The sequence below is a fragment of the Hylaeus anthracinus genome, unplaced genomic scaffold (assembly GCF_026225885.1).
Source record: "Hylaeus anthracinus isolate JK02 unplaced genomic scaffold, UHH_iyHylAnth1.0_haploid 27333, whole genome shotgun sequence".
NCBI lineage: Eukaryota > Metazoa > Arthropoda > Insecta > Hymenoptera > Colletidae > Hylaeus > Hylaeus anthracinus.
In genome coordinates, this window is record NW_026535140.1 from 59,426 (window position 1) to 85,842 (window position 26,417).

Genomic DNA, 26,417 nt, shown 5'->3' on the forward strand with positions numbered 1-26,417 from the left:
TCGGCGTAGGAGGACGAAGCGGAAGAGGAGCGAGAGGACGAGGAGGCGGAGGAGGGAGCGACGGTAGAGGGAGGGTTTCCAGCTCGACGGAGCCAATTCAGACCCGGAATTTATCCTATCAATTTCTGCTCGGTGGAGTGGCAAAGAGCTCGGCAGTTCGGCTCGGCGTTCGCTATATTAACGCTACAGAATTCTGCCGGCCACGAAGAGGCCGCGCGGAACCGCCGCACGTTTCCACGCTTCTCGCGGATCCCGCCGAATCCCCTTTCCACCCTGGCCGAGCCGTTCAGCTCTCCGTCGTCTGCGTTCGCCAGCCAACGAATCTCGTCGTCTTGTCCGGGTACACCCAATTACGTGGCCGAGTACACTTCCGGTAGTTTTTGCGCGCCATCCTTCCTTTCATCGGCGGCTGTCTTTTCGGCTGATTAATTGCGCTCGCCTGGGGCCGTTTTGCTCGCGACGTTATTAGTTCGTTCGCCAGAAAGAACGGGTGGACCGAGCGACGATTGATCCCCGCGGATCGGTTTTCGGTGTCTTGTTGGCAGAGGGACACGTCGAGTCGAAATGAAACTTTCAGAAGTCTCCTGCCCGATTTCGAACGAGGCAACGGCGCATCGCAAACGAAGTTGCGCGATTCGACGAACAAAATTTCGTCGGTACGCGGATAAACAGATTTCACCGAAACTGAGCCCCCGAGACGGCGTTGTTTACGACTCTGGGAACATATTCTTTTTTCTACGATCAAAGGAAAAATCAACTCCGTATCGAAGCCGCGGGAGAAATCGGTATCTCGACCCCTACCGAAAACAAATTTCGCCCCGAGGTGCGGGTACGGATCAGGCCAGGCGTGTCCCTAGGAAAAACCGTTTTCGTCCGTCCTCTCGGAGAAAATTAATTCCGTTTGCGGCTCTCTCGAAGTTCCCTCGCGGCCCTAGAAAAATCGCTTCCGGCCGCGGGGGCCTCGAAGGAGATAAATTCCGTTTGCGGTCAAGCGAACGCGACGGAACTTGTCTCGCTCGTTGCTGGAAACACGCCGGGATAAAGAGACGTTGACAAACGTCCCAGCCGTTTTTACCGGTTCAATTTCCATCGTCGCCGCGATGCATTTTTCCCAGCGAGCGTTTCTCATTTTCGCGCGTCGCCTCTTTTCCGCCCTTCTCGCTTCGGGAAGCAGACGGCCAGGTGAAAGAAACAAAACAAAACGCGAAACAACGGAGACGCGAGCCGCCACGGTCGAGAAATAATTATTCCTAAAAATGCTAGCGCCGATGCTGCTTTCAGCCGCCGCTCGTAGAATCGTACCCGGGTGCCTATCTATTATTTTCCTGGCCAGATTGTACTAATCGGCGAGACGAATGAGAACAGAGAGAAAGAGACGGAGAAACGTAGAGACAGGGTGTATTCGAAGAGGCAAAGAAGCCAAATACAACGCTAAAGAGAAAGAGGGAGCAGCGGGTAGGAGGGGAAAGAGACAAGGAGAAGGAGGAGTCGCACGGGGATGGACCTCTTTAGGTTTAGCGGAGCAAATAATGCAGCAGGGAGAGCCTAGTCGGGCTTTCCATGCGGAAGACCAGCGAACCGATCACACTGATCTTTGCCAAAAACAATACCCTACTCGCCTTTGAATTCCACTGGCAAAATACGGGCGCTAGGTGAGTCATCGTCGAGCTTGCGCACGCAAGGACCTAGGATACCGTGCGCGCAACAACCACGACGTGCCCCCTCGCGCACCCTTTCCTTTATTTAAGGGGACCAGCCACTCCGATCGCTCCGAAATCAAGCTTTTCTTCGCAAATGAATTTCAAGGAAGGGAAAACCACTTGGAAGCCTCGATAAGGCTTTACCTAACGAGCCTCAATAAGTTCTCCGTAGATCGGCGTCGTCCTCTGTTCATCGCGACAGGAAATCCTCGATCGCTTATTACAGCGTGTACAACACACTCGGCCGATGGCTGTGGTGCGCGAGGTGGATTGATTGGCTGAATGAAGCGATCATCGGAACGCGAGACGGAGATTTATTTAATGAGCCGGCTCGGTGTGAAACTGGTTTAAGGCGGTGGACCGCGCATACATTACGATTGCAGGTTCGCTCAGTTTTGCCTTTACCCGGGGCCGTTGGATCGAGGCGGATCGGTGGAAGTAATCTCGTTGGTGCCGCGATTCTCGTTGCTCGTCGGACGTGAATAGAGATTGATCGTCGATTCGGCGGCCGATAAAGCTGCCGAGGAAACGCGTGTACGCGCGTCTCGAGTCCTGACAGTCGGCTGACGTTGGCTCGGTTACTCGATACCCGGACAAGTTGTTGCCGCTTGTAACGACGATACTGCTGAGCCTTATCGTTAGGCGTGATATCGGGAATACGGTTACCCGAATGCCTATTTCTTCGGTCGTTGCTGTCCGAATTTTCAAGATTTATCTAGCCGCGTTTATAAATATGGAGAGCAAGAGGTGTCAGAGAACGCGCGAAAGAGAAGAAAGTAGAGAATTCTTGGCGTCCAGAGACACCAGGGAACCGTGTCTCGATACTTTCTCCTAGTTCGTTAACCGAAGTCAACTCGAGGAAAATCTCGACGAGCTCTATTCATCGAGAGCAAGAGAGGGAGCGTTTTCTGTCGTCGCACAGTACGCACAACTGTCGGATCCATTATGCGCACTTAATTAGGCTATGGCGTGTCGTACAGGGGGTATTAACGGGGGACGCAAGCTTCTCCGGACTAGAGACAGCGAGGAAAGAGACGGCAATGGCGAGAGGGAGACGAGCACCGGGTAGTCAATAGCCGAACAAGATACGCGCACCCCACGTACTTACCTAACGTGTACACAGATAGGGTGAGAGCAAGGTGAGGCAGAGACACGCGACTAGGATAGACCGAGGATGACACGGTGACGGGGAGGACGAGCACCCCTAGGGGGTAGACAAGATTATAATCGGTCCCATTATTGTGCCATCGACGTCCCGGGGGGGATTTTTCCATTCGACAATGCAGTTACACTTTTGTGCATTTAACATCCGTTCACTGTCCCACAGTCCTAGCGATCCGGGCCAATGTCCTCTGTCCTCGTTACACCAGAGTCGATGGTCGTACGAAACCACCCCTTGGTACGCGCAGGATGATCGAATCGGGACGGATCAGCGTCGGCGGGGAGGACGGAGATCGGGACGTGGCCGTGCAGAAGTTCATCGGGCCGCTAGGGGTGGCTCGTCATCCTGCTAAACCGAAAAAAGGGGTCGCCGGCTATAATCCTACCTGCATATGATGTTCTCAGCTTTGTTTGCCACGGTCACTGCGACATACGCGGCCAGGAGACGGCGGGGAGCAACCCTCGGTTGACAAAATGTGCTTAAACGGCGCTCGCCGTCGGGTGCTCGTTTCGACGCGGGGGTTGCGGACAGGATGCACCGAGAGGGTGATCGGACCAACTAAGACGAGCAGTCGCAATTAGATTTTTCAGGATTTCCAAGGATAGGAAAGTTTAACAAAGATTCCGGGGATTTGGTTGGAAAGGATGTCATTCCGGGCAAGGATTTTTCTAATGTCCGTAAGTTTGAAAATGAAACACCGCGGATCCATATCTTACTCCTCGCACCAGGGCAAAATTGATACGAAAGAACGATCCTTGGTAAAATGAGTATCGCATGTTTACCAGCGTAATACGTGACATAAATGAAAACACATCGAGAGAGCGACGTTTATCATGCAACGACTTAGTCGGATGAATTCTCCCTTTATTTAGATCGCCTGAGTCCCTTGAACGTTCGATTGTTTTCATCCCTCGACCGCAGATAGCCGGCTGTCGAGGCGCAAAACACAGGTTCGGCCGGCTGCCATCGAGACGGTCATCTGTCGTCGCGTGCGTGTTCGTGTATTCATTAAACCGTCGTAACCGAAAATGCAACACCATCGCGACTCGGTGTTGCAACACGTTGCGTCGTGGTCTGGTCGGATCGAATGTCTCCATTATGTTGTAACACCTGTTTCCCGATGGTGATTTGCGAATTGCGCAATCGTCGATGAACCGAACGCAACGTCGAACATGTGGCGGAAGCTCCGTCGAGCATAAGCGTTGGAACGCGTTGTTGTTTTCGTTGCTTCGACCGATCTACTCGGTCGATAGTTTTTCCTTTAATCGATTCCAGGGAATACTTGCGTCGGCTCTTCTTCGATGGTCAAAGTAGGGAACTCCGCGCGAAAGGGAAAAGACCCGGTAAATATTGCTCGAACTCGAACGTCGCCGAAGAAAGTGCGTAATCGAGTAGCGCAGGAATTCGAGTAGAAGCAGATACCGTGTACGAACTTCTAAATAAAATTTCAGTTCGCCAGGAGAGCGGATAGTCCGACAACAACGTCGGTCGAAAACTTTCCTCGTATCCCTTTGCTACGGAAGTTTACGCGAAAATCCCACGATCCTTGTTGTTTTCACGAATCAAGTTCGGTGTTTCAAAGTGGGCAACATCTTTCGCCGTTCAACCACCGAATCAGAACTCGTGATTAACTCGTCGACGAAACGTCCGGGGTTAAACGTAAATATTAGCGATCAAAGTTAACTCTTCTTTTTCCGAGTCACCGAGATTCGCGCGCTGCGACGTTGTTTACGAGACGTATACATCCGCGCAAAAATATATCGCGTTATCCTGTCGACCTTTTAATAATCGCTCCCTTTAGTTTCACGGTGTATTCGGTGCTCGGCAGACACCTGAAACACGATTGACTTTGCATGGAAGGCAAGCAAAATCGCCGCACTAGTTGCTTACGCGACCTACATCGACGACAGGCCGAACTTTTCCCGTTGTTTCTCCAAAAGGTAAACGAAACATTCGAGCAAACACCTGTGGGCCCGCATGGCCGACCGCGGCACTCCTAGGAATACGCTCAGACGCTCGATTCCGTTGGTGACGCCGGTAATGCGTAGGGTAAACCCCGTAAACGGCCAGGCCATATCTAATAACCGTTATTGTGCGTGCGCGCATATGTTGACAGTGGTAATGCGGCGTGTAATAGGGCCGACACACGAGACGCGCGCGTGCTTCCGACACACATCGTCGCAGACCGCGGCTCGTCCGGTTGTTACACACGGGGAAACTTCGATCCCGTTGGTGAATCGTTTGCTGGATCATCGACGCCGATCGAACGGTGTCTCTCGTTGTCTTTCTCGCGGGGAGAATACTTTCCTGTACGATACATTTCCATATGGACACCTGCAGGTTATTATACACCGAGAAGAATCGTGTACGTTCTTCGATACTCTGGAAAATACGGGATCGCAATTAGGTCATCGGTAATAAGCTAGCCAGTTAAACGTTCACGGATTACCTCCGCGAAATTTTGTTTTCCCCGTGGGACACAGAGGGTGACAGCTTTATGGATACACGAGCACGGTGCAACTGAAGCGGTCCGGCAGGAGTGTAAACCGGCCTACGATGGGCAAATATAAACGGTTCATCGTGCTTAGTCCGAGCGTAGAACGCTTGTCAACATGGGAACTGCAAACACAGATCGGTACGGATATAGATAGTATTGCAGCCGAGCAAATAATCGCGACCCCCTTCCTCCGACGTGTGTATTATGTAAGCCCAAGCACGCGAAGCATCCTGGAGGATGACTCCCCCCTTTGAGTATCGCGCGGAGAGGGGACTAGTCGCGTTACCCTTTTCATTGCGAGCCATCCTCGCCGGGCTGCCGGTAGCAGGTCAGACGATACGAAGCAATTAGCGTTTTGTTTCCGTATACTGCAGGGTCTTTTCGGCGAGTTTATTAGACGCTTTGATTGCTCTCTATAGGGGGACTGGGGACGAATGAAAATTTTATTTCTTCTCTTCGCGAACTGTGTCCTTTGTCATCGAGACGCTCCCAACGATTCGAGACTTTGCGCCTAGCCTTACTCCTCGTGGAAGATAAGCAAAGTCCTACGAGTAACATATACCGAAATGCGAAGAAACGACAGATGGTATTCGTCGTTACACGTGGACTGGTTTCGCTTAAAATCTGATATCATATCTCATCGAACAAAAAATGATCTGAAAACGTATTCATAAATATGCGGGCTTCTATTAACGCGTTACTAACGCTGAATTTCGTCTGGTTTCAGGTGAGTCCAAATGTTATCTCGACGAAAGGGAGGCGTACGGTTGCAGGGATCCGTAAGTAATTCAAAAGCCAGCGGACGCGTTACTCGCGGTCGAATCTCCCGGCGAAATATGTTTTATTAGCGCGAAGCCAGCCGTAAAACACGATATCAGCAGCTCTTCCGCGGATTGGCTCGAATAAGAACCCATAAATCCGACTTTGGCCGTCCAAAGTACACAGTTTTCGTACGTTCACCCGGCAAGATCTGCGCGGTCGCTGAATACCGGAAATTGCGATTAATATCGTTGAATCGGACCTATCTGGATGTAGAGCTACGCGGCTCGTGTCAAAGCGACCGGATTAGCACGTCGACTTTCGAGCGTGGTCTGCTGTTAAGGTAATTTACTCGTGAGTCGCGACACGGCTGCCTTCTGCGTTCTCCTGTTGGACGTTCATAGGATTTTAGAAAGAAACCAAAGATAGCAGAATTTATTTGCGGAACACCCAATCGTTGCCGAGAGTTTGTCACGTTTCGTACAATTTTTCGCTCGCGGGTAGATAACGCACGGGTGACGAGATTAATGATAATGAGGAAGAAATGAAATAAAAACAAGGGTCAAGCGGGTCGTAGAGTGTAATGATACGTAAAACGTACAGCTAATTGGGAAAGAGGCAGAGCCCCTATACCTTCTCGGACCACCAGTAATTTGGAGCCCATTAATTTAAAAGGAAAAAAAGCAGGGATCCAACCAGGAAATACCAGTTTGAACACACATTCTCGGAGCCCCAATTTAGACTTCATTCACAAGCTATTCCCCAAAAGGAAACCGAGAGATGGAGACCCTAATCCCGTAGGCTAACCCGAACCTTCGCCGACGCTAACTTGAATTACAATCTGTTTTCTAAAAAGGAGAGAACGACGAGATCGTGTCTCACGAAAGCCGAAATCAGTGGCCTCTACACTTTGTTGGACCCCCAGCATTCGACTTCCTTTGGTTAATTCTCGGGAAGGAGAGGAAGTCCGAAACGTGTCCAGCGAAATCAGGGAACGCTCGGAATTTCTCAAACCCATGATAATTCTAATTCCGTTCGTAAAAAGAAATTACCGATGTACTCGTTACCGATGTAACCGTACTAAGTTAGGCAGTGTGGAGCCTTGGAGTTTCTCTCGTCAAAACATGTTTCAACAAAAATTGGGTGATTGAAACTTTTTCATTTTACAGTTCGAACGCCAGATCACTTATCGTTCCCCCATCTATTCCCAATCTATAAATTCGTTCAAATGTACATCCCTTTATTGCGAGACCGCAAACACACCTTGCACTTTTGGAAATCGAAGCCGTTGTGTCTGACCAGCCATCGCTATTCAGCAGCGCGCATCGATGGTCGACTCTCGTCTCGTTCTACGACACAACGGGTCGGTTTCATTAGTCCGTGCCGGGGCCACCGGCACGTCCGGCGAACATTGTCCAGTCCACGTGGCGTTCCGGCGTTATTTCGTTCACGTACGCCGGCACGCAGTAACCGATACACTTACGCTTGCGTGAAACCACGGCGGCCGGCCAGGAGGGAGAGACGAAAGAACGTGTATGCAACTCGTTGCAGAGGGAAAGAGAGACAGAATGGACGCGGCACTAGTGGCTGCTGGCAGCACGATAATGAGCTAATGAGCGGTGTCTGGCGTTCCGCGGCGCCGCAATTTTCAGCGTGCAAGGACGCCAGCTGATCGCTTCCGAGCCGCCGCTCAGACATCTTTTTCCCATCGCTGCCGATCGCGTAGACGTCTGTCCCTAGTCGAGTCAAAGAAAAACGGCTCAACTAATCTTCGTAGGTCTCGAACTCGACACGTGTTCTCTGTAGTTAGTCACGAGTACGTGTAAAGTCGGCGCTAGCAAAGTTTTCGTGATTATATAACGCGAGCCTTGTTAAATTTGCCAGAAGATAGGTGGAACTCGTTTTTTCCTAGCTAGAATAACTTCGCCGTAATTTAACAGGGATTACGTGTGCGATAGTTGGACATCCCCGTTTAAAATTCTTTGACCAACGTTCGTTGAACGACGATTCTGAATTTCTGCAAAACGCTGAGATATCTCTGAATCGCTCCTCTCGTTTTTCTTTTAATTTCGTTCGAGTGTTTAAAGTAGCTGAATGGCTCGACGAAACATTACGAAGCAAGGGGAAGTTGAAAAGCACCTTCAACGAATTTCGTAACGGCCGACAGTTTCGCGGTCGAACATCGAACTAACCGGTCGACGTCGCGTCGTTCGAATCGGAGGCGTGTAACGCGTGGCATATGCCGTACAAGTATAGTAAGTACAAGTCGTTCGTCGTGGCAAAAAGCCTTGTTCACCGGCCGCGAACCGTTCTCCCTTCTTCGTGATCACCGCCAGGCAAGAAGCCCGCGCTCGAGTTGCGTGAGAACAAGTCGGAACGGGACGAGGAAAGAAATTTTATGGCTCCCCGGGGTCTACCGATTGGCATCGCTAGAAAAACCCACCCCATAGTCCTCCCCACCCCCTACATCACCCCGCCTCGTTCGCGTTTGCCTTCTTCAGGCACTGAAATTGTAGGCGTCCGCTAATGCCGGAAACGGGCCCAGTTCGTGTTCGCGCTTCGTGCCACGATAAAGCGGCGCCGTATCATTGAAATCTCTCGAAAGTGGATTAACGACTTCCGAGCGGAGGCGATTCGAGCAAATCTGCGCTCAGAAAAGGATTACCTCGGGGGTCGGGCTGAATCGTTTCGATTAAAATTGATCGATATCGAACTCGTCCTTCTTGGGCGGTTGGCGCTCTTCTCCGAATATTCGTGTCTTCTTTTCTCTTCCGCGTCGCTCTCGAAGGCAGTCGTGAACACGATCTTTAGCGAAGGATCTACGATCCAGCGCAGACCTGCTCGCCACTGATTCACGAGCTTCGTAAAACCCTCGTTCGTGGAAGTGTCAAGAACTCGCGTCGCTGGCCAAGAAGGTGGAATCTTCGCGACGCGTTCGCCATAGAGTCGCTCGTCGAGGGTAAGTACCAGGCGTCGCAAGAACCGAGATCCTCCATACGCGTCCAACAGCGTCGTTTTTGCTCGGCCACTGGTCGACCAGGTTGACCCAGATGTTCCATCCTCGGCTGAGACAACGGCCTGTCCGGTTCTGGCGGGGAGAAGACTGCTTTTCACCTCGTCGCTGGTCTCACGTGACGGGACGCGGCGGTAGACTCGTGGGTGGTCCGCTCCGCGTTCGCGGCACGCCGACCGTAATTATAGGTTCCTTATTTACCGCCTGTTACACACTTCGTTAGCACATCGCTTATAAAGTGGTCGTGTACCACTTAGGAGGGTAGCCGTCGCTCTTTCTCGCTTTTCGCTCCTCTCGGACTCCGTTCCGTGGAAGGTGCCCAGTGGTCTCGAAACTATTTTTCTGTATCGCAATCCTTATCCTTTCGATGAAAACGAGGCAATTCAACGAGACACCTGACCCATTAATTGTCAAACACTTAGTTTGATCGAGGAAAAGTATCGCTGTATCGCGCCTAATATAGTATCCATTTTCAACCTGGCCGAGTCCCTATTCGATTTTGACGAGCGTCTTCGGTGTGTCGCCAAGGAGGAGTCAGTGACGATCGATGGTCTTCGAAGAAGGTTCGGCCATCATCATCGGTAGACGCTTCGTGCGTCATTCGGTGTATAGCGTCGCGGCAATACCGAATAACGCTTCATTTCGGCGTATTTATATTCTCATCGCGCGAGACGCATTCCGAGGAACCTGGCCAAGAATATTCGTTCGATTTCGACGCGGACCTGTTTCCCTTTCGCGTGTTAGGAAATGTGTACGGTGAACGTTGTCTTCTCTTTGCGAGAATAACCAATCCACTGCGTATTTTTAACCTTTTCGGTACTCTGCGCGAGTATACATACTCGTCAAATTATTTTGTTCTTCTCGAGCTCGAGATGAGTTAACTCATTAACTCATTAACAATAAGCTCATGCGATTTAACTCGTCTCGAGCACGACAAGAACAAAATAATTTGATGAGTATACTCGCGCAGAGCACCAAAAAGGTTAAACAGTAACGTTTCCATGTTCAACTGGACATCGATTCTCAGTTCGGCATGAATTTTCTATTGAATTTTCGAGCAATAGCTTTGACTATGTTACATATGAATCGGATGAACGCGGCACTGTTCGATCGAGGCGCGTCGTTGCAACGATGCTCGAGGATTTTATGAATGAATCGCGTGCGTGCCAACTGGCTTATTAGCGGCGAGGGCCTGCCAACGGTAGCCAAGTCGTGTTCGAACACGAGAGCGTTTCTCAATTACTCTGCAAAGTCCCGCGATACACCTACCACGGTGATTATTACCGAACCGTGACGCGACTGCTCGCCACCAAGGCTTCGCGAAGGTCTCGGCCAAAGCAATACCACCGCTCGTCCGCTTAAGCCTCGCGGCGTCAAACTTAATTTAACCATTTTTTTCCATCGATTCACGCTTCGGTATGTAACTATTTATACACCTTCTGTGAAGAGAAACAAAGTGGACGGATAGAAAAGTAGAAAAAAAGAAGAAGAATAGAACGGAAAGAGAGGAGATACGGGTAAAGTGCGGTTATAGAATTCTCTATTCTCGTCTTTTATTCGTTATAATTAGATGGATCTATTTATCGGCCTTCGACAACTCGTGAAAAAGTAACAGCAATCGATAGTAGAGACGAGTGGGTAGAATTATTTCTTATCCAACACGTGGTAGTTGTATTCCAGGCTTTCCTCAGACTTGGCGAGGGTGCCAAAAACACGTCGCGTTTCTTCGGATTCGACTCGAACTCGCCACGGTGAAAAGCTTCCACGTTCGAGTGTCTCGCGTACCACACGTGGGGCGGTAGAAAAAGGGTGGCTTCGAAACGTAGAAGTAACAGCACTTCATCTTCACCGAGCGTAAAGGCAGACGGCCGGGTCTTGAGTCTTTTCAGACTTCGACGGAAGTCGAGGAGGTAGGGGTAGCTCGATTCGGGCCGTGGCAGTTTCTTTCCACTTCCGTCGTCATCGTCCTCCTCCTCCTCCTTCTCTGGCCGCTTCTCTTCTTGCTCGAGGTCCTCGGAAGCTTCCGTCTAGCGGTAATGAGGTTTCAAAAAAGCGAAGAGAAAGAGGCATAAACAAACGGAAGAGGGTACCGGTTCGCGAACGGTGGATTAGACCGACGCGAACGCATGGCGCTTCGGGTCGTGGTGGTCGTCGTGGTCGGCGACGACGTCGTTCTTCGCCTCTCCTACCTCCCTGCCCAGCCTCCCATTTGTCCTCGGTGGAAGGATGATCACCGACGGTACGTGTCGTCGGATTATTAGTCCGCGCGGGCATTCAGGCAAAACTTTCTTGGGGGGATAATTGCGATTGTAATTAAAATTCTCGGGGTGAAAAGGAGCCCCGGCGGTTTCCGCGTAGAAATGAGCAAGATAGGAAGGAAGAGCAAGGGATAGAGAGATCTGGTCCGGGGGATGGGAGAGGAGAGCAACCCGGTTGGAGTCTCGACAAGCCGGAGTGCCATAATTGGAACGGTCGCGTGCGCCTGCCGCAGGACAATGGACTCGTCCGAGTGCAAATTATTAACGCGCCCCTCTCCCCTGCGCTTCGAGACCATGGTTGGTTCCTTCTGCAGCCCTTCTCCGTTGCTTCCCGCTAGGCGAACCTGCTGCCTCGAGAAGATTGCGTTCTTCGCGCGCCTGTACCTACGTTCGCGTCCAAACGCACGAAAACTCCCCATTTTCAGATTTTATTCGGTTCGTGTGTTCTACAGATATAACAGCCGATACGCTATATGCTCAGTAATTTAAGAACCAAATAGACTGTAACACGCGGGAGTGTGAAATGGAAGTCGTTCTTTGGTACGTAACTCTTACGACTTCGTGTCTGACCATGACGGGCACTTTCTACTTGAGTCCCTAAACATTGGTTGCACGGTTATGTAATTCTCCTATTGTATTCAGATTTGTTATTTTACGTAAAGAAGGAAGTATGGAAATACTTATTCGATAAGAGAACCGTGGGTAGACTTCCGAGCGTTCTGCGTTTAAGTAGATCAAGACCGTCGACCATCTATGGTTAGACACAGGGGTATTATCGGCCGTCGGACTCCGGCGACTCGAGTAGACCGTCCGCTCTTGTTTCTCGTAGCTTGAAAGATTATTTAATTGAAACGTAATAAAGTCGAGGGACGACTTACAAAAGATTCGTTAGCGGTGCATCAATAGTCTCCGAGGGAAAAATGATTCGCGGCGTAAAGCATCGATCGAAGAGCTCGGGTCGTTTCCCTGTACCAATGGCTCCGTCCGATGCAAAGGCCAGGAGAGACTCGAAATTCGCCCGGCTCCCAAAGCAATGCCCGCGGAAATCGGAGGCTGATCTTGAATGAGCCCGCGGAGCTCGGCTCGCGCGTATCCGCTCGCATCGAGCGGTGAAAAGACGCGAACCAGCCGAACGAAAAAAATTGACGAACGCGAGCTTCGGGTAAAATGGCAAAGACAGAAGCCGCGCGTTCTCGATACTTGGAGTCGAGCAGCCTGGATGGTCGGTGCTCCTTTGTTTATCCGGGGATCAACGCGAGGAGAGAAGCGATGGATGTGCAAAAAAGAGGCGGCGCGGGAGGGCGAGGGGCCGTAAACGATGAAAGAGGGACGAGCAGAGGAACCGGTGGCTCTCCGCGCGGCACAAATCCAAGCGCAGAATCCTTCTGACCCCTTACCGGGCCTTTCTCTCGTTCTCTCTCGCTCGGCTCGGTTCCAAGCCCTCCTGCTTTACCCGGCGTTCCCTCGGTCTCTCTCCTCGCCGGAAGAGAGTGAATGGCGTCGAAGGTGAAGGAATGCGAAGAAGCAAAACTCTAGCGGAGAGAGTTAGGGGCGTAGGCGCCGTTTCGACGCTCTGATAGCTAATGGTGCCGGTGGTTGGCGGTGTGGTGGTGGCGGCCAATCAGGGGTGAGTTCCATTTAAGCCGCGCTCAGGGTGCTCAGCCGCGGCTGAAAGGCATTTAGCCAATCCAAAAGGCCTCCCCTTTCATTAGACATCTCACTTTGTCTCCCTCTCTCGCTCTCAACCTCCAGCTCCGAAGGTTTATATTTTAAATGCTAATTGCAAGTTTTTAATGGGCCGTGTGCCGAGGCCTCTGGCTTCTCCCTCATTGTACTTGCGCTCGCGCCGCGTTCAAGGAAGCGAGAGAACGAAAGAGACCTCGATACAGATATATTCGAAAATAGCGAGAGAACGCAAGAGGGACGGAGATGGTCGGGAGAGTAGGATTGAAAGGTAAAAACGAATCGGGGCAGGTCGTGGCCGGGGAAGGAGGCGAGGTGGAGGGCAGAAAGAAAGAGAGAGAGGACAGAAAACACACCGCGTGTGCCGCTGGTGGGACGAGAGAGCGCTAAGAGGACGCTTCGCCAGAAACAGCCACCGCGCGCGGATATTTGTTCCGCCGGCGGGGTTATAATGAAAAAATTACGGCTTTCTCGGGCATTGTGTGTACGCGGGCGCACGCACGCAGGCAACGCGTTCATAATTTCTTCCCCTCTGGTCCCGGAGCTCAACGCACCGACTCGAATTAACCGCGGCGCGAGCACACGCGTGACGCGCTCCTCCCGCCGACGCCAATTACCCGCGCCCCCGCCGAACCCTTCTTTCTTACCGCCTCCTCTTCCTCCTCCCACACCGGATTATGTTAATAAATCGGGCGAAAACAATTAGGCCCGGTTAGATCGACGGATACCCACGGTGACCGCGCTCCTTCTCTCTCGTCTCGTTCACCCTTTCGTCGTTTTCAATGTGAACCCGACGGTCGGTGTACGCCTCCAGGAAGACGCCGATTCCTCGAGCCACGTTCTCATCGCGATCGTTGCATTTTCATTCCGTCGTGTGAACGCGTAATTGAGCGACTTGGAACGATTATGCGCGACCGATGGGAAGCATAAAAGGCAAACAACGATATCAGGAAAACGGGGGTAATGGTACCCGTGAATCGAACACTTGTTGTCTCTGCAAATTGCGGACGTGTACGCGCGAGTGTACACTTTGTATGGAAATGTACACGATGGACTCGTCCACGTAAATTGTTCGAGTTATTTTGGTTTTATATCAACGTTTCTTAAACTTCGTCTATTCTAGATTCTCGAGTTTCGCGTTCAAGTAAATTTACGTATTTTCCAAGATTGGTTTTCGGGTATAGTTTCTCGAAAACAGAACACCGAGGTAACCCCGTGTTTCCCGAGCGTTGCGGCGTGGTAACCTCTTAATGATCCGGTGGCGAGTAAATAGAGGGAGAGAAGCGAGTTCAAGGAGACCGGAACGCGATTACTTTTTGGTCGAGAGAACGTCTCGGATTTTCCACTCGGTGTTTCACGGCGTAAAACTGGAAATCTCGAAAGCTCCGTCCAAAAAGTCTCGGTGGAAAAAAAAAAAAAGGGAACGAGAAAGTCTTCCTCGAGTTCTTATTTCACGGGGGCGCGAGATCCGTAGGAAGATGGCTGTCTCTCGAGCCGCGATCGTGCCCTCGCCTTCCGCGTGTTTCTTTTCAAATTTATACGCGCCGCGAGCGGAAAAGTGCGAGACGAGGGGCGGCAGGCGAATAAAAAGAAAGTCGAAGAACAAGGAGAAGTGGAGCGAAGGGAAAGATGCGAACGAGGAAGGAGCAACCCTGGGAGTAGGTACTGAATGCAAGGAAGCTAAACCGACGGCGTAGGAAGCAGAGAGAAGAAAAAAAAAAAATAAAAAATAAAAGTCGAAGAGAAGCTCGACACGGACGGGTGCTCGCATTATTAGCACGTCGAATGCTCGGGAACTTTAGTTAGAAAAGCACATTCATATTTCAGGCTGAATGGTATTATGAGAACGAAGGGACCCAGGACCGCGTGAGCGCGCGATAACGAGGTTGTCGCGTCGCTCTCGCCTAAGGAACAGACGAACGGAGCAAGAGGAGGCGAATCGACGGGACAACGGGGCCGGGAGCGTGTGCCAAGGGGGTCGAAAAAAAAGAAAAGGACAACGACATCGACGCGAATGACGACGTCGACGACATCGATGGAACAGGAAAATCGACCGAGAGAGGGAAAAGACGACTTCTTCGGGATCCTTGCTCGCTGCGCACCCCCTCGGCATCGGGTCCCGCTGCTGAAAGGAACAACTCTCCAAGGAGGAAGAGGATTGAAAAGTGCCGCGACTGAAAGCCCGATTATTTTCCGCTCCTTGTCGTTCCCGCCTAATCAGCGAATTAAAGCAAGCCTGCAGGGGCTAGCATCTGTCTTCTCCTCCCGACGTCGACCGCCGCGGCGCAACCTTCTGTCCGTCCGTCTATCTCCCCTTCTCTCGCTCTCCGTTTCGCGGATCTCCCTCCCGCTGGGAGGAAGTCGATTGTGTCGGTTTCCACGGCCACGGAGACGAATCGACCCGAGAGGAAACAGGCTACCCGGGATTCTTCGGTGAAAAGTCGCGTCGGATGACCATTGTAACTTTTGCTGGCTGCACTCTAATTTCCTTTCGGAGTCCCGAGAGATCCGCTTTGCTCGCCTCCGGCGAGCTTGGACTTGCCGAGCACTGACGCGCTCGGCTGTGATCCTGAAATTTTCGCGAATTACTGCCAATAGTTGGGAAGCATTTGTCGATCGGTCAACCGCGAATCACTGGCCCGGTTCTCATCGATCCAAGACACGGCTTCCCTCGAGTGGCTCGACAGACGTTTCGAAGACATCGACGGTAAACGGTGAACTCGTCCAGCGTCTTGTTCGAGACTCGCGAGCGCGTCGTCGTTCTGCGTACAAAACGACGCGGAGGAAAGTTGGCAGGAGCATCGTAACAATGCAGGGCCAGTCGGTCGGTCGGTATGATGTGGGGAAATTCCGTGGAAGTTGGCGCGCTGCGAAACTCCAAAACTAGCGGCGAAGTTATGAACTATTTCAATGAGTTTACCGGAGTTGCTCGCTCGTTGGCGGTTAGTTGATTACCCTGGCCTCTCCAATTTGCGAATTTACATTAAACACGAGTGGCCCCGGCTATCGCGTGAAAACTCCCACGAGCCGTTAAAGCTACCGCCTCTCGCGGATTGCGAACGGTGAACGAGGCGCGGCGACCCAACCCCCCCGACGCCCACCGTCGCCACCCCGTGCAAAACTCTCGGCGTCGTGCAATTTCTTGCAGACGTGTAAAACGCGTTGGTTCACGAGCCGCTGATCCGCGCTCGAATCAACGCACGCGTCTCGACCTCTCGTTTAGCCGCGGCGATGTTTTAACGCGCGCGTAATGGCGCGGAGCTAAAAGAGTTCCAACCCCCCGGCGGCCGCGCTCAGCCCTTTACAGCGCCGGACCTTCGGCGGAAATTTCGCCCGGCGCTCGTTAACGGGTCCGTTTAATTGCAATCGGGACATTGTTTGATCCGAGACGCGACGGGTTTTTGAAAACGCGGAATGCACGGAATCGAAGGAAAAATAACGCGTTACTCGAGGATTCGTTAAGCGGATACGTCGAAAGAGCTGGGGCGAACAACCGAAAAAAGGAAACAAATTCGTCGACCGACCAGAAATCGCGCACATAACTTTCAACGAATAGCTCGCACGGCAACATTTTTCACTTGTCCTGCGACTCGAGAACGACTTCATTCGAGTGTTGCTAAGAGATTCGCGGTGGAGGGATTAAGGGCCATAAATCAACGTCGTTCCACCGCTCGACGATGGAGAAAGAAGCTTCCGAAACGCTGATGGCGCGAAAGACCTCGAGCAAGACACACGGCCCCGCGAGCAAAGCCAATCGAATCAATTCGCGATCCCATCGCGGAATTCTTGGCACGGTTCCAGCGAGCGACCGCACCGGGCCACCGCTGCGGCCGTGTAAATGAATAAAACCGTGGTCTGCAGCTGGATAAAGAAACCGAACGCCGCGGGTGAACAAGAGCACCGGGACGATCGAGCATCGCGAATCAACCGATGAGAAAACAAACGAGCCAGCGGTGGATCGCCGATAAAATCGAGACGTTCGCGAGCCGTTCGAGCGGAACCGCTTCTTGTTGTCGTCGCGCCGGACGATAAACTCCGTCGTTCGCTACGCCTCGATTAAGAAAAATTAACCATTTTGCGGCGAGACGATTCGAGACGTTTCGAGTAACTCTCGTTTTCTCGCAGCAATGGCTGCCTCGTCTCGAAACATTTTGACAGGAACTCTGCGCACATAACAAGTTCGTATACAACGAAAAGAAGAGTATTTGCTACTTGTTCCTTGGAAGTATTATAATTCAAGAAAACGTTCAAAAGGTCTCGTTCAGACAACCTTCGTATGCAGCTCCTCCCCGAGGCCACGAGCGCAAAATCTCAAGTTATTGCACGCGTTTCATCGGCGTTGCTTTATCAGTCGATACTCGCCGATAGATTAGACCTCGAGGCATCATCGTAAAACCTGGAGGTTCTCTTTATTCGTCTCCGAAAATGATAAAAGGACTTTGTATACGAGCATCTCGGAAGGATATCCAGCGTCTACTCTTCGTTAAGGGCGCGATGGGAGATTCGGGTAATATCCTCGGGAGCGATGAGTCCTGGCATTATTTATTTGGTGGCCAAACTTGGAGTGTCCCCGACGGAATTAAGGAAACCGAGAGCAGCCGGCTATCTCATCGGATTAAAAAGTTTCAGAAACGTAAATAAATGGGCTGCCGTGCACAATGAGAGGACGCTCAACGGGGAAGAGCGAGAGCATCGCGGTGAAGGGGGCAGAGAGGGACGGCTAGGTGGAACGCTAAGAGTAACAGCGGCAGCAACAATGGTGGAAGCAGGCACCAACGACAGGCGGCGAGCAACAGCGACGCCGAACAGCGGGGGACTGTGGCCGTCGACTGTGGGTTTGCGGATCCGCTCTTAGTATATTGGAACGAGACTCTTCTCAGCATCCATAGCGTGTTCCCTGTCGTCTCCTCCCGTCGTTGTCCCTTCCGTCTTGCCTTATCGTTCGACTCGTTCTCTCTCTTCGTTCCCTCTTCCTGCGACTCGGTCCTCTTGACAGGGCCAAACTCGCGCCCGTGCTTTCGGATTCGCCGTTGCTTTCTTAGCGGCGAGTCTCGATCTTTTTTTTTTTTTTTTCTTCGTTGCTTCTTTTCTTGCGTCGCTTTTCGTATTTCATTACGCGCTCGTGTCCCCTTTTTCTCCCCGCTCCACGATTTGTTTCGTTTAGTTTTCTACTCCGCGGCGTTTTTGCCGTTGTTACTTCGGGGCTACCCTCGTCCTTCTGGATTCGGGGACTTCATCGGGTTGGACACATGGTACTGTTCCGTCAGTTTTTGGGTCTTCTCGGGTTTACATATGTATCGATTAATTACGGAGACCGACGGAGGAGATTGGTAGGTGGATAGATCAGTCGCGCAAGGGGTTGCGGCCCGTGCCTGGTCAGACGGTCTAGTCAGCCTTCGCGCGACCCGCGAGGGACACTGAATCCCGCCGATTTTTTATTTTCTCTCTTTCACCAACACTCCCCAACCTCTTCGCGGAAACATTTAAATCTATCGTGCTTCCTATTTTAACATTTCTGTGCTTTCTGTTCTTCCGTTGGCACTCCCGCTTCTGATCATATTTTTTCTCGCATCCTCCCTTGTTTCTTCCTCGCCGCTTTAATTTTTCTCTTTTCCTCTATGCCTCTGGTTCTCCGCGCTCTCTGCCTCTGCTTTCGTTCCACTCGTGGCCTCTTTTTCTACTCTTTCTCCCCCGTGTCCACCCCCGCCTCCCCGACGCCAGGACCCTCGGCCACGTACACAAAGCCCACGGGTCCCCGGCTTTTATTATACGAGATACAAGATACGAGATAGCCCCCGTCCAACCCATCCTCCCGCCCAGTCCCTCTTCGTCCCTTGCAAGGCTCACGGTGACGCTCGAAACCGCGCCAGCGTGCAAGGCCTATTGGCAAACATTGCGAATCTTGGATCACACCGGATTAGGTATCTTCGGCAATATCCTTCGGATGGCCGTGGAATTCTATGAAACGGTCCGCTTCGATGGGGGAAGACCTGCTCTTTGGCGTTCTCCTCGTCCCATAGAAATCATTGGAACGAGGGGAGGCTTTTCTGTGCGCGCTCGTCCATAGTGTTTCACTAATTTTCTCCAGAATCGATAGGAGAAGGGATTCACAGAACGTTCTACGGACATTCAGCGTTCCATTAGGTCGAGGAAATCCAAATTGAAATCGTCCATCCTTGCAGCGTGGAAACTCCAGTTGCCAGATTTTCGAGGAGGATCCATTTTACGTTTAAGCTTACCGACAAGGACGAGTTCACCCTGCAAGTGATTTTCCTTAGCAAAATTAAAACGCATTCCAAAGTCACTCTCGATCTTTCGATATCGAAAAGGAGGCTGAGACGCGGTGTACGAAGGAGGTGGGTGTGCAATACGAAATAACAGCACGCGGCAAAGGCAGGCTTAAATCGATTACAGGATAACCCATGAGACGGAATCGTGTATGGGAAACTGATAGAGCATCGAGATTGGATAGAATGGGAAGCCCTGCAAAGTGGATGAGAGAACTCGCCCTCCCTCGCGATCGGGCCATGACCGTCTGCGAGAAGTTGCACCAGTAAATTACGCTTCCTTTTTCCGCGATCCGCCGATATATGAATCTCGATCGATCCACAAGCTTCGATGCGACCGCCGCCAAAAATTAACGAGAACCGCTCTACATTCTCTCCAATCTTTAACCTTCTCAGTTGGAAGAGTCGAAATTGTCGCGGGATAGATTTCTGTGATAGCTCTCCAACGATTTAGTCGAATAAACCGTTTCGTGCCAACGGGCGCGAGCTAACCTTGGATCCCTGGGAACAATTTTTGGAAAATCTTCGTGGCATCGTTTCAGCCCGTCGCAATCGATTGCTCCATCGAGCAACGTTTCGTATCAGCCAGCTGTAAATAACGAGACATCGTTGCAAGGGATATATATATATATATATCGAACGGCGTGTTCATCGGAGCCATTTCCTCTGGAGCGCCTGGAAACGCTCGAGTGGCGGCCAACACACAAAAAACGACGCTACGTAAAAATTCGATATGCGGTTTTCAGAAGTTCCTCGTGCAATTTTCACGGGGCAAGGGACATAGGCGCGAACAGAGCGCGTCGATATATTCGGAAAAGGAGGGAAGAGGGAGAGCGAAGAGGGGGCCGAGAGGAGAGGTCCGCCGCGAAGCTGTCGGGTGCGAAAGCCAAAACCACAGAATGAAATTACTCCTGCTCAATCGTTTATAACTGCAGGATAAACGGATTATACCGTCGGCGCACGGCTCGCAGTTTATTTGTCATCGTGCGCGGCCAGTTCCGGTTCAGCGGCCACTCATGTTTGTGTACCTAAAGTCGGAGCGACCTTGACATCGGGGGTGACTCGAATAGTTTTCGAGGCTGCCTAGATCGGTGTTCGGTTGTACCAGGCGCAAACTATTCCTCCGCGAGTAGCCACACTGTATTATTTATGCGTCGCGGTTCTTGGACGCTTGGATTTCTTTGGTTTTCACGTGCGAGGCTCCGAAAAACCAAACTAACTCTGCGTACATCTTTCAATTCTAGACAATTATCGAACGCAACAACGATATTTGTAACTTCTTATTCAAGGAGTCTATCTACGACCTTTTGCTATAAAAGCAGTGGAAAGAACTCTTCTCCGTGTTCTCGCATACGCGTCACGAGCGAAGAGAATCATTTAGCCGGCCGCTGGTGAAGCATCGAAGGCATTACACGTGTACGTAACGAACCTACCGGTTGAAGTGAAATATTACAAAAGCCGGCACGAGGGCTTTTTCGTTCGAGCAGGGGGAGACTTTCCGTTTGCGAGCCACTTAAATGGCCGAGGAGAGAGGTAGGGTGGTATATGCATTACAACCCCCTATAAAAAGAGTTCTGCGTACGATAACGAAACCGCAGCAAGCTGTAAATCCCCAAAGTAATCTCCGTGGAGTGGAGTATTCCATACATTACACGCTGATATAGGTATTCGCTGCGCGCCGATTTTCGACCAACGTTCGATAACATCGGCGTTCAAAGGAATGCAACGTCGGGCAAGGCGAAACGAAACACGAAGGACAAGGGAGTCCGTGAAATCAAAGGGTCCCTTTTACGACTCGACCTAGTGACGTATAAAGGTACAGATTTTTCCGCGTCGAACGCCGAGAAATAAATTTCGGTAAACAACCAAGTAGAATGAGACGGAATGGTAGGACAACTGTATTTAAAATGGTAATCGAGATATTTCCCCGACACCAAAGCGACGCAGAGTTCGCGACACGAATCCGTCGGTCTCGAAACGTATCCGTTGACGCGAGTCGGTCGACGCTGCTCGGTTCTTTGAGCCAATATTCGCGACGCGTGTCGAGCTTCGAAAGAAAACCGGTGGCCCCTTCGGCCGAGAACAACGGGCGTCGGGATGCAGTAATGAAAAACGCCGCGAAGGGATGGCTGGGTTGATGCGAAAAGGTAGATAGGCAGTGACAGAACGGGGCCGGGAGGGGCTGCGGGGGTGGGCAGGAGGTGTTCATATCTGGGCGAGCGCGAGGGCCGCTGGAACAAGGGTGCAAGAGTAGCCTGGCTATTGTTTGAAATGCGAACACTTAGTAAAGCGGCAAGCGAAAAGAGACCAGATGAGAGAAGGAAAGACACTTCGGCAGAGGATACGCGTGTGTGCCAGGCGTGCAGCGAAAGAGAGAGAACAGAAGCGAGCAAGACAACCCTATCCCTTCATACCCTCCCCCTGGTACAGTCATCCCCCCAAACGAGTGGCCCCGGCAAAGGCTTTTGCTTTACGCATTGCAATTTTCCTGTCCGAGCTTTCTCCGCTTTTTTTTTTTTTTTTGTGTCCCGTTGAAATGTTGATGGAAACGCGATAGCGTTATCGCGAAATACCTGTAACTGTGGACGATATTTTTTTAAAACGCTTGTAACCAGCCGCGCTTGGACAGTTTTGCTTTTATGGCCCGTTGTAGGGTGTAACAGCGATGGCGGTGAAAAAGAGGTCGAGCGAATTTGGGCCGCGCTGTTACGTCGAACGAGGTTGAAGTTACCTCTTTTCATTGGCGCGCGATTTTTTTTCTACCGTTTTCACTATCAACGTTCTACGCAATATTAATCCCAAGTTGCAACAATTTTCACTGAAAGGGTCGTGGAAACTTTTATTCGTAACACTTTGAAAATTCGACCATAACGAAAGCTTAGGAAATACAAATTGGACGTTTCGTTTGTACAAAGCCGATAAGCTCTGAAACCTGTCTCAAAAGAATCGCCTTTTCAACGTCAAGAACCCGTCGAATGGCCCACCGAGGGAACGCTTCTTGAAACGAAAGAGGAAAATGGCGGTACGAACGGATAGTCGATCAAGGACCACCCCGGTTGCTCCACACGCGATACTCCATCCCGCAGGAGATCGAAGGGAGGGTTGTCAACCCTCTAGGCAAACCAGCCGACATAGCGGAAATCCACGTTTATGGCTTTCATAAGCGAGCATCGACGGACGGCGGAGGGGGACGCGGATGGTCCATCGCGGAACATCTTATGGATCTAAAATCCGTGACGTTAAGTGCGCGCCACTTGTGTGTACACCGAAAGGAACGACGACGATCAGCGTGCAGCGTCCGTTCAACAATGACGCGCGCGTGTTCGTTGCGGTATATTAAGGTCTCTTTTAATGCACACGCTCGTGCAACCGCTGGGAAACGATGAGAGCGAAATAAGGAGAGGAGGAGCTATCACAATGGGGGAAATCGTCGGACGACGGCTTAACCGTTCCGATTTTCATCTCGTTGAAACCAAGATCCCGCACCGATTTCCCTTCCCGAGACGGACGCGGTCCACTTACTCGGCGATATTGAACGCGTTACCGATTCTACTGTTAGGCAGAGACGATAATCACGAATGTAGCACGTTCGAAAGACTTTATTCCTCCATTAATAATACTATTAATGACTTTAAATCGTGACTCTGTTCGTAAGGAAACGCAACGCCAGAAACTCTCCGAGGATGATCTCAAAGGTATTAATGGTTCCCCCAGCACCGCTCACCAGAAAAAGGAACAAACCGCTCGTAGGTTCCCGTTCGCGCGACGTTCCGAACGAAGTTACGGTTCGCCTCGAAAACACCTTCCAGCCCGAGCTCGAGTTAAATTTACCGTGACACACGATTCCGTCGCACGCACGCACTCGCGCACGATTTACATACCCGGTTGAACCGCGCGGGAGAGAAACAGAGAACGGAAACGCGAGCTTCAAGAGACGCCAAAGAAACACAAAACCATCGACGATCGGGGGTCCATTCTGCTTTACGGGCCTCGAAAAATGGATGTATTTCGCGATTAACTTCAGAGTCTGGTTGCTTAGAATATTCTTTTGCGAAGACTGCGCAGTTGCTGATTATTTATAACAACGAATGGCGAATGCATAATATTCTTAACAAAGTAGAACGAACTGTTAACGAAGTGAGATTCTTTGAAAAGATACCAGAATGGGAAACATGTACGTTTAGATTATAGCTGCGCCATTTTCTTTTTCGAGGGTGCACGCACAGCTCCACTTTTCCTTTTCCACCCTTCGATGCGTAGGACGCGCGTCGGGGGCACGTACTCGTTCGCGCAGTCCCTCACGCCCCTTATCCATCGACTCTGATCGTTCTATCGACTTCTACGTATTCGAGATTGGGATGAATTCGAGCATCGAAGTCGCCCTCTTCTTCTCAGCAAGCGTCGTTGCGTTCATTGCGTCTTTTGAACTTTGTGCGTCTATACAAATCGTACGAGTTGACGTACCTAACTTGCCAAAGGATGAAACATGCAGTCCTGGCATACGCGACGCATAGAAAAATCACAGGATAAAAAGTAATCGTTCCAGTTCCCTTGGATCTACGGAATCCGCGTTCCCAAACTCGAGGAGAAAATTTCGCAAAGGCCAGTGGACTGTTCGCACCGGTAAAAGGAAGCCAAGGATCGGTTGGCTCGGTGCACTCGTGCAGAGCATAGGCAGAGAATTGCTGGTGACGTTGCTAGCGGCAGAGCTGAGCCAATCCCGGCGTCTCTGTGTCGCCGCTAATGAGCGAGACTTCCAGACACCCCCTACGTCGAACCACCGCCGCCCATCGACCCGACCGGGACCGACCAACCCTTGGAATATGAAACCACCTGCCCGACCATTTGCATTTGCCGGAGGATTCGGGTTCCGCTAATTCGGCAAACGGTCGCTTTCTGGCCCGACGTGTTCTGGTCAGACCTGCGCTGATTGGGGGATTAAGGGAACGAGAGAACGCCAGCGCGACACGGAGGGTGGAGGAGGCCCTGTGCTGACCCACGAGGAAAAAGCTCGCGCTTTTATCGCGAAACCGTGCCCAGTCACGGTCCACCGGCTCGCCAGAATTCACCACAGACGAGCTCTCGCGATTATCTCCGATTTTCCGCTTTCTTGTTGCTTTCGTTTTGCAATCCATGCGCTCCCGTTCGCGGGATCAACGAAGATCCATCGCTATCTCGCGAATCTACGCCCCCGCCACAGGCAAGGACACGCGAGCCTACTCGTCACGCGGGTATCCACATGCTTCGCTCGTATCCTGGGAAATTAGCATTCCACTATGAATTTTTAGTGTTCTTCTACATCCAGACTTGGCGTCTGGGACCGCCGATCCTCGTGAACGAGGAAGAAGTAGCGTTCGTAGGCCGTACCATAGGAGAATCGCGAACAGATGAACGGGAGTCCCGTGAAATCAAACGAAACCTCGAAGAGCGTCTTTAATACGCAGGAAGGTAGGGTTAACGACCCTCGTTGGAGGACTGTCGTTTAATTACCGACGGAATTAAATATGGCATCGATGATGCGAACCCATCGTCCCCGGGCAAACATGCCGGGTTTCCTTTGAACAAACGCGAAGCACTACTTCGCGTCCAGAGAGAATAGGAGCGGGGGACGAGGCTGCGGAGCGCAGAGAGGGGTTGGAAAAGCGCTGCGAAATATGCGTCGTTCGCGGCTAGCGGGGAACGTTCCGTTTGACGGGACGAATTCTGCATTAAGAGTAAGTCAATTATGCCGGGAATCGATAATTACCGAACTAATTGAACGAGCCCTTACCGGGCTAGCCTGGTTATCGATCACTGTGAAACTCGAACGCGCTCCCACTGTGTTTTTTCGCGCGAGTGTCCTCGTCTGTGAAAACGCTCCTTAATCTTTCCTCCTTCTTTCTTCCCTTCCCTCGGTCCCGTTTCCCGGCGTCGTCTCCGCACGAACGATGGTCGCCGGCAGAAAGTGTAGCAACTTAATTGCCATGGCGTATCAAACGTGCCAGCGTCACAAACGGCTCGGCACATCGCGAGCTTCGTAAAGGCTGCTCGCTCGAAGAGGAGCGATTCAATGGGCAACGAGAAAACGTCGGGCGACGTTGACTCGTTATTAAAAAGATTTGTGAATAGGGGGTAGAGAAAGGGACGGGGGCGCGGACGGTAGGGTCGCGGACCAAAAGAAATATAAAACGGGCATTGTAGCAGCAATTAAAGTAGCTGCACGAACGACTCGCGGCAGCGACAACGTCATTCACGCGACCACTAATTTGTGTTTTAACGCCGCGGCCCGCGAAACGCGCCACCGAACAATCAACGCGGCCATTACGCGGCCGCGGTTCTTTCGCCGCGACGCGACGCCACGGGGCGCGGGGACGCTTTGTATCGAATACTTCCGCGTTTTCGTTTTCGCGCGACTGTGCCCTTTCTCTCCGCCGACTTCGCTAATACTCGAATTCGTGCCGCGAACACTTGTTAACGCAATTAGAATCAACGGTTCGCGAGCTCGGCGTTTCTGCATGCGACGGAAATTTTCGCGAAAACGTTATTGTTATTTGCCAGATTTATTCCGTCGTCGAGCACGAGGGCTAAGTCGAACAAATAGTTTTTTGTACTCCCGTTTGTTCGCGTTGCAATTTTATTCAGAGTATTTCTTTAGAATTCATTCTCCATTGTGTTTCGTGAAAGGTTTTCTTGCCGTCTCGGGTAATAGAGACGGTGGCATCGGTTGATAGTAATTATAGATTATGTTTCCAAGAGCAACGGGAGAAACGGAATGGTTACGCATCGGTATGCACTTGGAGAATATGTTAAAAATTTCAAAATCGCAGTCGATCGACGAGTTTGGTCCGTTTCAACGGCATTCGTCACCTTCCACCATCCCCTTCGGCAACCGTAAACGAATTCGACGCTTCGAACCAGGTCCGAAACGAGGACATTCCGCGGCGCTGGTTCCTCGACGAACTTCGCTCGAACGTTTAATTGAATTCTCGCTCGTTCGACGATTCCGGTGCTTTTGAAGCGGTTCCCAGCATCGCGCAAACGTCGCAGCGACGTTTCCGCGGGATGAAACTGGAGGCGTC